Genomic DNA, 12,281 nt, shown 5'->3' on the forward strand with positions numbered 1-12,281 from the left:
AAGTTAAATAGCAGGAAACCAATAACCCGCAGTTTTTCTGTACTTGCTGCTTAGGCAAAAATCAGCCAACTATAAGATGGTCATATTTTTATAGTATCTTTGTTGCTGTGGTGGTGGGTTTTGTTTTTATCAAAACTTTCCTGAACTTCATAGAAATTCTTGAAGAATCCTCAAATTGCTAGATTTATAAGATGTGCTTAGGGATCAAGTAATTACTTACAAATAGCACCCCCCCTCCCCAAGATTTTGATAAATTCTTTATCTTAGTTTTCTGGTAGAACACATTTAGCTAGATGAAATTAAGATGTTTTTGATACATCTGCCAGTGTAAAGCTCAAATGAATTCAGTATACCAAAGCCACATATGTTTAGCAGTTAATGATTTCACTAACTTAGAAGACAAGAAGCAAAAGGGTAATAAAGACATTTATGACCAATTATTTTAATCCTATTTGAGTGACTCATATAAAGAGGCAATGTACACAGTTATTAACTCAACTGTGAATGTCTCAAAACAATGTAGATAATATTCTGTAGCAAGTGTCTGACATTATTTTGAGAAGAAATGATGCAAGTGAAATATTGGAAGGTGCCTAAAACAAGCTTATATCCATGCCAATATGAATCTTTTAAAAGACAGCAGTAGCGGCTATGAATCTTTGCATGGTACCTGCCAAGGTCATATCATGAAACAACAAAAAGAAGTGGGAAGATTTGCAGAGTTGACAAACTGTGGTTGAATTCCATGTGGGCCTGGAAGCGGGATCAGCCCCGTCCAAGCCTGTCACTTACTGAGCAAAAGGTCAGTGGGCTAGGGTCAGCCCAGGCTTGTGATCTGCTTTTGACCCCCGCTCTAGTAGCCAGGTTTCTGCTTGTCCCTTAGGGACTTCACTCCTGGCTCATTTCCCAATTTTGGAAACAATTTCTGCTTTTCTTTCCTGTCTTCTGGGACTAACTTTAGCTTAGTTCCTCACCTCATAACCTTTGGCCAGAAGCTGAAGAACTGCAGCCTCTTGGGTCTCCACGCAGGGTCAGCTGGGTACAGCGACTCTCTCACAGCTGCCTGCAGACCCCTCCCTGCTCGGCTAGCCACTTCCTAGGGCTTTGATTTCCTCCTTGCTGATCTGGATAGGATTCACTGGACTGGTCAAACCCCGTCGGCCTACCTACTTAACACAGAAGGGAAAGGTCTCTTATTTACTGAGGAAGGAAGAGCTTTTCTAATTATGTCCACCAACACAGAGAGCCAAGGGTCCTGCCTGTTTCTCTGTCTTCCTCAGTATTTATTAATTTTAAAAGCTTAGAGGGGAGAAGAAGCCTGTTTTGTCTTGCTTTATTTAATAAATTAAAGTGTAATTATGTGTAGAAATCTCAAAAATTTTCGGATGCTGCCTAAGTGACTTTAAATGGGCAGTAAAAGTCACTTTTTAACTATCGCGTTTGATAGTAACAGGAAAAGGAAACAATATAAAAATATTTTAAGACTGACACAATGCATGGTGGACTTTAGTTTATAAATAGCAAATTGTGATAATGTACTATAAATGAAGGCTTAATTGAGAATGAAAGATCCTTTCAGAGTGTCACTTCCAGGCCAGTTAGTGTCTTATGTGTTGGGATTTGAATCCTTGGCCTGAATTGGGAGTTTGCTTACAATTATCATTGCCTTTATAGTCTGTGGATCACTCTAAAATACACTTTGAGCACTTTGTATTCCTTCAGCAATCTTACATGCCTATATCTGGTAATCTGAGCAACTATTTTGAAGATAATAATATGCAATATAAGAACCATTGTTAATTTCCTATGATTTTGTTTTGAAATTCTGTATTGTTTTATTTTTTAATTCTCTTTAAAATAGAAAAATAAAAACAGAGAAAAGAATTTTTATTCTGAAAATGTATATAGAGGTGGGGGGGAGAAGGAGAGAGTTCTTTTCAGAAATGACTCATCCCATACTGACCTGATAACCTGTTGGTTGTCTGACATGGTTGACGGTCTTATGCCTCTTCTCTTCTCCTAACCATGCGCTCATGCACACATGGCATGATGCATAATCTAGGGGAAAGCTCATCTGGCAGCTGAATATCTGTCGACAGGCAACAAGCATTCTGTCCAGATATGTGGAGTAAATTTGCCCAAGCTTGAATTGTGAAAACATGAGTGTCTTAGTTACTTTTCTCTCGTTGCTGGGACAAAATACCTGATGCCCAAAATTAAGGAAGGAAAAGTTTATTTCGCTTACAGTTTGTGGAGGTTTCAGTCCATACTTGGCAGATTACAAGGCAGAGTGGCACATAGCACAGGGCTACAGCTCATGGCGGCAGTACACAGCAAAGGCAATAAGCACTAAAGCGAGGAATGGCCAGAAGCAGCCTCTTTCTTCTCCCTTATGTATGCAAACTATCCACCCCAGGGAGGGTGTAGCTGTCACACCCATAATCAATCAAACTCTAAAAGCCTGCCCCATGACCACATGAGGCTTTGGGGGGACACCCAGACACAAACCATAACAATGAGTTGACATGGCAGGGCATGTGCAAAGGAGATGATTTGGAGCTTTCTGACTTTCCATAAAGATAGTTTGGAATAAAGTATGCTCATATGACACAGACTTCTAGGACTGGGCTGGCCAGTTCCTTCAGCATCAGGGAGTACATCCTCCTCCTCTTTGATCAGATGCTTCCGTTCTTATGGGCAGTCATAAAGGGCAACTCTACTTCCACCAGTCAGAAGCAGGCAGGGCTCCTGGAGAGATGAGCTCTCTACTCCTCGCTGTAGTTGAGCGTCTACTCCTCCACTTTCATAGACACCCACTTTATGTGCCACTCTTATTTTGCTTACCTTTTTTGCCAAGGTTGTCACTCGCTTTCTCTGCCTGAAACAGGGCTTAGTACCTGAGGAGAAGGTTTGCTGACTGGTTAAAAGAATGAATGAATCAGGAAGTCAACTGTCCTGTCCTGTGCCTGTGACTAGTAACTTTTTCTTCACCCCCAGGGTACCATATACACTTCCTCCATAAATCATCTCCTACTTGATGTTTCTAGTTTTTACTAATGCGTATCAGTTATACAAGGTAGCAGGCTTTGTTTGCTGTGTTCATATATTATTTGTTATTAATTGTCCAATGTCTACTTGGTGTCCAGACATTGTAAACTTTTACTGCTTCTTTTTAATCATTCTCTTTCCAGCTACCAGCAAGGTTCATGGCACTTAGTAAGTTATTAACAAATATTAGTTGAATAAGTAAATATGTGTACTTATATCAGATTTTAAAATCACAAAATCTTTGTTGTTTATGCAAGACAATTTATCAGACCAAATAATATATAAATGTAGCAGCAAAGAAATGCATTCAATCTGGCTTTGACCTGGTTATATAAATTAGATTTCTCAGTTCTACATTTTTCGTCAAGACTCCTAGGTTTAGACCCTTTCTGTCTAATCCATCTCCTTTGCTAACAGTAAAGTCAATTACTTTCTTTCTTATTGTCTAATTTACCTTGCTAATTCTCCTCTCTTAAAATAGAATTAGGTCACTGAGAAAGAAGTTTCAGTATGTGCTTCTCTTTTTCCACTATTTTCCTATCTTAGGGAGAATTCTCAAATAATTTCCTACTTGGGTAAGGAATTTCCAAACCTGTAGGACTAAACTCTGTGCAAGTCTGATTTCTTTTTGAAATCTGTTTCTTTTCTCTGGTTCCCTCCCTTCTCGATGCCATTTCTACTCTCCTTTAATTAAACTTCTTTTGGACACTATTATTTAGCTAAGTGTTGCTATTTTCAACAACTATTATCTTCTAAGGCTCCTCTCCTTGGCTGTGTCATTCATGAAATGCCAATTCAAGTTCCTACTCAGCTGACACATAAAAGCATTTAAATCATTTATGGAAGTGATTTAAATCATTTAGTAGTGAGTAACCCTTTACCTTTGGGTTACTTATAAAGTAAGAGCTTTCCTTGTCACTTGAACACTAGGTAAGCTTTAGAATTCAAAATGAGACCTGAGATTAACAAAAGAACACTTTACAGCTAGACACACCTGTTGGGAATTCACCTGCATTACAAAGCAGTTGGTCTTCTTAAAGAGGAAGACTTGCACACTTTGTGAGCATGGTTGTTATGTCTGTTCATTCACTATGGTATAGTCAGTTCCAAGTCGTGTCAGCTACATAGAGGTACTCAAAAATATTTGTCAAAGTACAATGAAAAGTTTCGATTTTTTCATGCCTCACAAGAAAATCTTATGGAGAAAGCAAATGACTTAACATAATCCTCTGGGTCTTCTGTAATGGAAAAGAGCTATTTATTCAGTAATAAAAGAATAACATGAACATTTGAAGCCAAACACTATCTGCGTCACCTAACTGTGTGGCTTGTTAATAGGTACTGAATTTAGCAGTGCTCACTAGAGCCTTTTTACACTGGATTTCATTTTCAGGCACATTCTACAAACATCATTGACCTCGCTTGTCCTCTTTCGTACCACTCCCTAACCAAAATTGAAGCAAAGGCAGAATGTTTTGAGTTGCTCTCTGTAATTACATACCATGGAAGCCTAATGGTGCTTCTTAACCAACATCAGAATCCAAACAACCTGTTGAAACAGCAGGGACATGGGTATGTAATCTCAGTGCTTCCTCTCCAGCATCCAGGGACCTTTGGATCTACCCAAAGAATGTTACTAAGGGAACAGTGTAGCCTTTTCATAACTTCCTGTAGCTTTAATTTAAGACAAAATAATATTGTTACTCATTAACAATAATATTGTTGTTCATCACAGTCAATAGCAAACCTGGTAACCTAAGTGGTATATTTAAATTACAATGTAGTCCTTAAAAAGCTTTTTGCTAGTAGAATCTTTTAGGATTCAAAATGAAAATTAGACCTGAAAAAGAAATACTAGTTTTAGACTTATGCACTTTAACTTAACTGTAACACTGCTATAGTGTTTTTATTTATTAACAAACTATAGTTTTGTTGTGAATTTGGGGATATTCCTACAGGAAAAGTATTGCTGGTCCTGCTTTGGCTATAAGCCATTCATTGAAATGGTCTATGAGATAAGATTGAAGAATTTCACTGAAGAAAACCAGCTAAAGATTATTAATGCAAGTCCATTAGACTTGAGAATTCTACAATCCAGGGCCAAATGAGGTGAAAAAGTTTGCATAATAAATCCAAGCATGTTATAGAGCAATTAAAATCTTAATAGGGTAAAAACAGTGGTTGAACTATAACTTACCTTGAATTCTCTTCCTTTCTCTGTAAAGCTTCAACAAATTTTGTTGTTATCTTGAGTTAGGGCAGCTTGATACTATAGGAAAGACATCAGCTTAAAATTAGACCTAAATTCAATCTAAATCCATATTGACGACCTTAGGCACACAACCACTCTTTGCCTAGATTTTCTTAAAGTTGAGGTAGTATTTTCAAGTTTATAGAGCAGTTTTAAAGAAGAAAACCAATTAAATCCAAACAGACAATTTTGCCTGGTAGTTAAGAGTCCAGACTTCGGCAGTTAGGCTATTTGGATACAAACTCTTACCACTTACCAGTTGAATGGCCTTCCATGCAGATTATTTATTCTCAAATTTCCAGATTGGAAAAATAGTAATAACTCAGGCATGGTGGTGCATGCCTGTAATCGCATCTGTCTGGGAGACTGAGGCAGGAGTATTGCAAATTTGTGTCCAGCCTGGGAAACTTAGAGACTTAATGAGACCTTGTCTCAAAATATAAAAGGCTCAGGATGTATCCCTGTGTGAAGGGCCTGGGTTTAATCCCCAGTACCATGCGTATGTGATCCTCTCTCTCTCTGTCTATATACATCTATGAGATATATATATATATATAGTTATATATATTTATATAGTTATATGAAGTTATATACATATATCACATGTTTAAATGAAAATGATTATTAAACTTTTCATTTACAAAAGTGTCCCACTTGAATGAAGTACTAAGTGAATGCTTGGTCCTTCTTCTATTATTATTAGGACTATTATTATTATTACATTTAAGCATCTTTGTCTAAACTCAAATGAAAATCCTATACTTTGTATTTTCTCTGTATATTTGTTAGGGGATGGATTCCATGTTCACTATAATTTGCTATAGGCTTGTGCCTGTATATTTTTATTGTATATATAAGGCTTATACATTTCAGATAAATTAGTCACATGTTACAGGTGGTCCTCGGATTATGATAGTTTAACTTAAGAATTTTCAAACTTCATAATGATGCAAAAGTAAAGAATATTCATTAGAAACCATACTTCAGATTTTGAATTTTGATCACACTGCCAAAAGGCCAAAAACCACACCCGTAAAATGCAGAGCAGCAGCAGCAGCTGCACATCCCAGTCAGCTACTCTCTGACAAGCAGTGCTCTACCGTGGACAGCGGTGTTCAGCTACGATACTTGGTAAATAGCGTCTATTAAATGCATTTGTGACCTAGAAAATTTTCAATTTATGATGGTTTTAACAGGATGCAAACCATTGTAAGTCAAGGTTATGTGAAATATATGAAATATAGTTAAAAACTAATTACTCGTCAAAGAACAGCACCAAAATAGATCTCTTTACTGAGAGCACAGCTGTACAGAGTAAATTCACTGTGCTTGAAAACTTCCTCCACATTATTCATGTAAATCTGCAGACAGCTTCAGAACAGTTGTGCAGTGAGGGCTTTTCTTGTTCCTGACCAACTAGGTACCATAAGATCCTTGCTCACCTGGAACTTGGGCACTGGTTGACAAAGGGTAGGTAGTATTTGAATTAAGTGGTATGACACCGGTCCAGATTGCATTTAGCATCTGGTGTCTCCCTATCCCCTCATTTCTTTAACCAAAGCATAAAAAAAGGTACTTTGGGGGCTGGGGATTTAGCTCAGCGGCAAAAGCGCCTGCCTGGCAAGTGCAAGGTCGTGAGTTCGGTTCCGGTACCGGAGAAAAACCAAAAAAAAAAAAAAAAGGTACTTTGGTGCAGAGATTTTCATTTAAAAATGAAGAGTGGATTGCAGAAGGATGTGGACTGTTTGTAATGAAAGCTCTTTGGTTTTTATTAGCACTAGAGACCAAGTGTTCGCTAATTTTCAGTCATTTTCTCTTTAGAAAATGTCCCATGGATCCTGGCTTCCACATCACTGCCTTTTCAGTGGAATCCTCTGTGACCTGTTGAGCTTGTATTGCATTTTCCATGTGTATTTTTCAAAATGTTTTGACTTTGCCTGAACTTTGGTTGGTATGGTGGGAGTGGGGCGGAAGCAGGGAAGTATGATCAGTACTTTCAGGATGGTATCAGAGAGTTCTAAAGGTCAGAAGTTGCCTAGCCAGTAGTAGCAAGCTTAGTTTCTACTAATACTGCACACGTTTATGACAGAAGGTCCAGTAATAATGGTTGTCCTGAGGTCTGCACATGACACCATTTGCTGCTGGGCGCCCCAGCACTCTCTGACCTCTTCCAGGCGCTTCCAGAATAGTCCTAAGTCAGGCTGATTATAATTATTTGTAGATACTGAAATCAAAATATTGTGTGTTTATGGTCAGGTAGCTGAGGGCTTAAGTCAATTTAGAGAGAAGTAGCTGAAAACATCTTTGTTCATGAACCGTTTCTTAAGCCTTAGTGGCATGCAGAACAAGAGCTGTCAATGGAGAAATCTCACCATGGAAATTTGATTCTTATGTTGTAATAAATGCCTAAGCTACTTTAAATATGCCTAATATATACTGACAAAAGTTATAAAGTGGAGTAGTAATTGAGAAAGAAATTATGTGCATCTCATTCACACTTGATTTTGTTGCCTGCTTGCTAATTTGCTTGCTCACTAAAATTTGTTACCCAGCATAGCCCCAGCCCTGCCTCTTCATAAGGTAGGAATGTAACAGAAGTCCAGTAACTGAAATTCTACCGTGTCTCATCTTGGCTAGCAGATGGCTGAGAGGGAGTGTCTGGGTCTCTTCTGAGAGGTCAGGGAGCCTCCTGAGATGTCAGCAGAAATGTCTCTCAGCCATCAGAGAAGAGAAATGATTGTGAATATAGTAGTTTGTGCTTTACAGTCTGTTCTAAAACATGCCTGCTGGTGCCCATGGTTCTTGGGGTAAGGGGTCACAAAAGTACTAGAACCCCCTAGAAAATGAAAGACGGAAGAAGCAGGCATTTTTCCTGCAGATGGCGCCAGTGCTCAGAGGGAACTGGCTCCTGGGTGGGGTCTGGGCAGAAGGTTGTGGGGACTAAGGCCAGTGGAGCAGTGGAAGCTGGGGGAAGAGGGCTCGAGCCCCAGACATGGTGAGGCTTTGGAAGTATTTTTGCAGGCCTCAAAGGAGACTGAAGTCGCTGCAAAAATGCACTGCCTTGATGTGGCCCATCTGAACTTGCACATGACAGGGAAATAGGAAATACATCTGTTGCGCGTAAGTGTGGACCCATCTTCACTTTCACACAGAAGCTCTTCCACCCCTTGTTTCCTACTTTGTCTGTTGTCTGACGGGGGGTTCCCCTGACTGTGTATCAGAACCACTCAGGAAGCCTTTAGAAGATGCCCAGACCCACCCCAAAGGCTCTGGTGGAATTGATCAAGAGAGAATCCTAGGCTTCTCAGATGATTCATGCTTTGAGCCAGGATTGGAAAGTGCTATACCCCAAACATATTCCTGAGATTTTTCATTCTCCTTAATACAGTGTGCTCCAAAGAAGGGTCAGGCAGAAGCCCTACTGAGACTGACCCGCCCTCTTTGGTAGGAGTTCACTTGGACACCGAGGCCTGGTGCTGTCTCCCGCCTTTGCCCAGGATGAGGGTCTGATGGTGAGGCTGACATTTCGGAAGAGTGGAAGCTGTATTACAGTGTGGCAGAGGGGGGGCATGAAGAGGGAGGGGTGAGGGGACAGTAAAGTCACTGGAAAGGAGTAGGCACGAGGGCTGAACAAGGCTCTGCTTCCCATCTGCCCGGTTCTGCTGAGAGCGACACACAGCCAAGTGCAAGCGCCGAGCCTTCATCATTTACTAGGTGTTCGGTCACAAGAAAATTACTTAACCTTGTAAAAGCGGACTAACTCTGGGATTCAAAGCAGGTCTGTCTGATTGAAGAATCCAAATGTTTTCCCAGCTTATAGAGGATCTCCTAATTTATACCCTCAGTATGTGCTCAGTAATGAATACAGTAATTAGTAATTTCCCAGATAGGGGCTGAGCTTGCTTTTAAATTCTTATAGTCAAATAAGCTGGGACAATGTTACAAGAAGATTAGGTAGGGAGAGAGTGGCATGTCATTTATTATCAGTCCAGCACATTCGGAATTGTCATTTGTAAGGAAGAAGCTCATTATTAATAGGAGATTACTTCTCGTGTCTTTATGTGACTATTTTCTGAAATTAAAAATAAACTTTTGTCTTCACTGCAAAAGCAATGCATGTTTATCTAATGCAAATTGCAAAATAAAGATAAGCAAGTACACGAAATTAAACATCTCTATACCGTTCCACCCAGATATTACTGCTGTAAGTACCCTAGTATATCTCTCTAGGCTTTCTGTGCTTCCCTATAGCATTTTAAAAACTGTAGCATACTTTCTTTCACTTTGTAACACTGTGCAGCAATATTCCATGTCAGTGCTTTTGCCCTTCCTACTTCATTTTTTATGTTGACTTATTAAGGTGAATAATTTTGTTTGATTTTTAAACCACAGTTGTTTACACAGAAGTCAGAAACCCACAGATAAGGAAACATCTGAAGGACCCAGGTGTGGCTCTGTGGAGAGGTTGAGTAATTCAAAACAAAGTGCAAAACAGAAAAACAATCACAACCAGTTAGGCAGTTGTGCGTCTGTTTCCTACGGTCCTTCTACCCACAAGTCTACCGCTGACTTCAAAGAAAAGTCAGCACAGAGGAGGTCGGAGGATAAGGTGCAAGAGGAGAATCAAACCCACGATAAGAGATTAAAGGGAGGTTGATCAAAGACCTACCATAAAAGTGCTAGCCAGAGATTTGCCTTGGCCCATGGCCCCCAAATATTCATCAGGACGGAGCTCTCTTTGAAGTGATTGGAAGCACCATGCTCAGATGAGCTCTCTGGTCCAAGAGAACTTACAGAATGCCAAGGGAAGGAGTTAGCAAGGTTGGTTCTTCCCGGCTCTGCTTGGCAAATGGCCTGAATACTGTTTTTTGGGTATATTAGGCAGATGCAAGGAGTTTGACTGTACTAGGGATCAGGTGAGGAAACTGATAGAAGAGGGGAAGCCTAATCCTTTTTTTCTCTCGGACTGTGGGATGTGTAGGTGCCTTCGGTGATCCTGGCTTCGTACTCTGAGCACAGAACTATAACAGTCCCATCCCTCTCATGCGGGGTGTGTTAAAGGGTGTGTGGCATTTCCACACAGGCAATAAGATGTGCTCATTAAGATGTGCTCACTGCTCTCCTTGTTCATTCCTGTTCATTACTCGTTCATTGCCCTTCTGAGTAGGAGTTGACTGAGCTCTGTGGTGTTGTGCCGTAAACCATCCCCTTCCCTGGAGAGGTGAAGAAAATAAAAGCGCTTCCCAAATGCTCCCTATCATTACAACATTCATTTTAAATTTTTCAAAGAGAATTGTATAAAATTACTTGAGATGTGTTTTTAGATCTTTGGTTAGCATACCTTTTCAGGTTCCGATTTTCTAGAGGCAAGGGGTTATTTTATTTTTTGCTTTACATGATAATCTTCCATGTATTTAGGATCTTCATTTTTATTTTTCAAGGGATTTCTTTGTCTTTCAGTTTCTATTCTTTACTTGAGGTGCTAGAGTTTTCCCCAAAAGGTCTTGATTAAGCCCTGTGAAAGAACTAAGCAATGCATTCCCTACCTTAAGGGAGCCACAGATCAGGAGAGAAAATAATAAATAAAATAATTTATATACAGAAAATGAGTGGGATGCAAGCTGACATGGGATGGTCTTACATGAAAGAGAATTTGAATTATTTTTTTAATTACCTGAAATTTGCTTGTAATTCCAGCACTCCAGAAGGCTGAGGCAGGAGAATTTCAAATTGAAGACCTTGAAAAGGTCTTGGGAAAATTTGCAACTTCATGATACCCTATCTCAAAATAAAAAATAAAAGGCTAGGGATATAGCTCAGTGCTAAGGCCTTGAGTTCAATCCTGTACTAAAAAAAAATCTTTAAATCTCAAACGGTGAACAAGCATAAAAAGATACACTAATGGTGGCAGGACAACACAGTCAAAGTTACAGGATTGAAAAAATAGAAGGCATTTCTGAGCAGAAAGTAAAGACACTCATCTAATTGAGACAGATGACATCATGAAAAAGCAGAGGATACTTCGTTAAATACGTAAGGGTTAGAACATGCTGTGGGATCAGGATTTTGTTAGGAATGCAGAAGGAAGGTATTGAAACCCTTGGGGTGGAACAGCATGCTGAAATGCTTTGTGAAAGTTAATCTACCTGTAAAGTGCAGGGTGGATGAGTGGAAAGGGGCCTGGGGCCACAGTTTGAATGCTGGAGCACAGATTTAACGCCTGAGACAGAGGGAAGCAGTGGAAATGAGAGGACTCTGGTGATAGCAAAGCAAGAGCTGATTTGACCTGCGGAAGCGGGGGAAGGGTGGAGGAGGAGGAATGAGAGGACTTGGCTGCACTAAAGATAATTGCACCTTATTACCTAGGCGCTACATGACAGGCGTACAGAGAGATCAGCGGAATGGTTAGGTACACGGAGTGCGGGTCCACAGTGAAAACACGAAGTGGACTCATATAAGCCTTCAAGACTGATCCAATGAGCTTTGAGGAGTTCAGAAAAAGAAATAGCTTCTTAATTAACTACTTGATTTAGAAAGTAGAGTTCTTTCTTATTTTAGAACTTATCCTCTCTTGATGTGGATGAATTCTCAGTTACTCTTTTGTTTCCGTTGAAAAACATTCCAGCTTCTTATGAGAAATACAGTGAGGAGGACTGCAGCAGGGTTTCCTCTGTTTTGATTGTTGACTTTGTGGGCATCAGGCCATATTTTGGTCTTCAGTGGTCATAATTCATATATTCCACATCTTTCTCAATGCAGCACCTCCCAGAGTCAGCGTCTCACACCTTATGCATAAGCAGTGTTGGTTAATTTGCATTTTTATTATAGTTCTCAAAAATAAAAAGCCTGGACATAAGAAAAGCTAACAAGCTTACAGTCAACTTTACAAAGATGAACTCTACATAAACACATGCAAATCAGATATAAATTTGAATTACAAAAACCTTCATTAGCACCATCCAAGGAGTAATAACTGACTTCA

The 12,281-nt window shown here is 39.7% G+C and overlaps 1 protein-coding gene across 4 annotated transcripts in view; it reads left to right on the plus strand.

Moving 5' to 3' along the window:
• Positions 1 to 12,281, plus strand: part of Mme (membrane metallo-endopeptidase) — a 118,554-nt gene that overhangs the window by 52,803 nt on the left and 53,470 nt on the right. The gene's annotated exons all lie outside the window — the stretch shown is intronic.

Source organism: Chinchilla lanigera, unplaced genomic scaffold (genome assembly GCF_000276665.1).
Source record: "Chinchilla lanigera isolate Chin_1 unplaced genomic scaffold, ChiLan1.0 scaffold00047, whole genome shotgun sequence".
Taxonomy (NCBI): domain Eukaryota; kingdom Metazoa; phylum Chordata; class Mammalia; order Rodentia; family Chinchillidae; genus Chinchilla; species Chinchilla lanigera.